Source organism: Haplochromis burtoni, unplaced genomic scaffold, assembly GCF_018398535.1.
Source record: "Haplochromis burtoni strain Fernald_Lab_line unplaced genomic scaffold, NCSU_Asbu1 Contig_325, whole genome shotgun sequence".
NCBI lineage: Eukaryota > Metazoa > Chordata > Actinopteri > Cichliformes > Cichlidae > Haplochromis > Haplochromis burtoni.
Genome location: NW_024582686.1, coordinates 474,206 through 476,186, shown reverse-complemented (window position 1 = coordinate 476,186; position 1,981 = coordinate 474,206). Strand labels below are relative to the sequence as shown.

Sequence of the window (1,981 nt, the reverse complement as noted above, 5' to 3'; positions counted from 1 at the left end):
TAAAAAAATCTCTTTAAAAAAAACAAAAACAACAGCAACAACCTTGAACCAATAAACCCAGAGCGGCTCAAACTTTGCATGGATATTTATATTTTCTTATAAAACACATTCAGATTACACAGCTTGTGTGATGTTGCAGCAGCGTTTAGACAAATCACTTAAGGTGGCGCCATTTGATTGGTTATGCATGCCTGGATTTTACAGCTTTGTTTTTGACACAGCGCGGTGGAAAAAGATCTGATTGCTCAAAATGAATGTTGGAGCCAGAATAAAGGAGCGAGCAGGTTTTTGAAAACAAAACAAAACAGGCAGTTGTGGTCCATAAAGCAGATGTCTGTTGTAGATTCTGATGGTGTTTGTGCATCTCTTTTTCAGGTGGTGATCCAGAAAGAACAGATATTTTTCCTGTAAAGATAAGAATGATTGCACCATTATTACCCTTTGACTTTATCCAGACCATGCATGCAAAATACACGTGTACACACCTTCACACTGCCTATGTACAGCATAGTAATGAACACACTGTGAAAACTGTTTTTTAAAAAAAGAATATGATGCTGAGTTTGACATTTAAGAGCTACACAGAGTTAATGTAAAATAGTCAAAAAATGATCAGGAGTATCAGGAAGACAGGTAAACCAATGGACTGTCATGAAATATTTAAGCTTCAGCTGTACCTGCAGTATTTTGTGCCACACTCTAGGTGATCCCTGCAGCTGGCACCGACTGGCTTCAGACTGTTCCAGCGCCACAACAGTGAACGTTTGGTTCGCTGAATTAAGCCATGCCACTCGTCAGGCACAGGCATTGAATGAACCTGTAAAGGCAAATACTTGATCCTTTAGCTTTGTCATATAAAACACTGATTAGAAAAAAAATATTTCCATGAAAGTTCAACAAACAATAAATAACTTACCTGAACGACACATAACAAAGACAGAAAAACAGAAAGGATGATAATTTTTTCCTGGAGAGTCCTCATGCTGCTTACAGATGACGTTCAAGACAGGGGCTGTTTTGCTGCAGGCTTGGTTTGTGAGCTACGCCTGTATTAAAGGCTTTAATTGGGTTGGGGAGGAGTTACCTTCTGAATAATTCATTAATTTGTTACTTTATTGACTAAGGCGTAAGGTTTGGCAGACTGAGCAAGTCAAGTCAAAGTCACTGATGGGAATCTGTTGCACAGTGGTAGTTATCACACAGCTGAAGACAAAGTTTATCTATGTGACTCCAAAGTACACTTTGGACCTCAACCTACTAAATGAGGCCAACTCCACGTCGGAGGTTTCTAAGTGAAACCCTAACGTGACTTTAGACTACTATGCATTTAGCCATTTGCTCCACCCATGGAGTCTTGCCGGAAGGAACTTAAAAAATTAAATGAAGTTGCTTCATCAGATGTCCAAGATCTGATGAAGTGACTTCCCGAAGATTCCCTGAATTCCCCCCTTTCCCTACAATCAGTTTAGTTTCTGCCCAAACAAAACTTCGAACAGAGAGACCGCTTCCAGACTTTAAGCTAAGCTAACTAATAACATAACTTAAAAATCATTCAGATATGAATATGCAATTCCCACAAATTATCAAAATATTCAAGAATTTAGGATTTTGTGCACTGAAGTTTACATGAAGCTGGAAAAAAGAAACTAACAGTTAATGCAGATATAAACAACCATCTCTAATGGAAAAAAATTAATTACACCATATGCACCCGTAAATACCAGGGGTTAAACTGCAGTTCACTGACAGACCACTTGGGGCAATATATAAAAATGATTTCATAAATATCTTCTTGCTATGATACAGCAAGCGTATTTAAAGCGTATGCATGTCTTTATGCATCATAAATATTAAAAGTTATTATTATTATTATTACTACTACATCCTCCTTAATGGTTGGGCCATTCTGAACAAAAGTCTTCATGACCATCACCACACATTGATTATTAACATCTATGTGTTTAAAAAAAAAAAAAGATTT

The 1,981-nt window shown here is 37.3% G+C and overlaps 1 long non-coding RNA gene across 2 annotated transcripts in view; it reads right to left on the bottom strand.

Moving 5' to 3' along the window:
* LOC102299851 overlaps positions 1-1,981 on the bottom strand; it is a 5,266-nt gene continuing 3,285 nt past the window's right edge. The window contains exons 1-3 of one of the 2 annotated variants that reach the window (XR_001336998.2): positions 917-1,875; positions 678-817; positions 3-405 (exon numbers count right to left, since the gene is read on the bottom strand). This is a non-coding gene — a long non-coding RNA (liver-expressed antimicrobial peptide 2). Of the gene's footprint in view, positions 406-677; positions 818-916; positions 1,876-1,981 lie in introns of those variants that run through there. The other variant, XR_006055402.1, reaches the window with a different exon arrangement.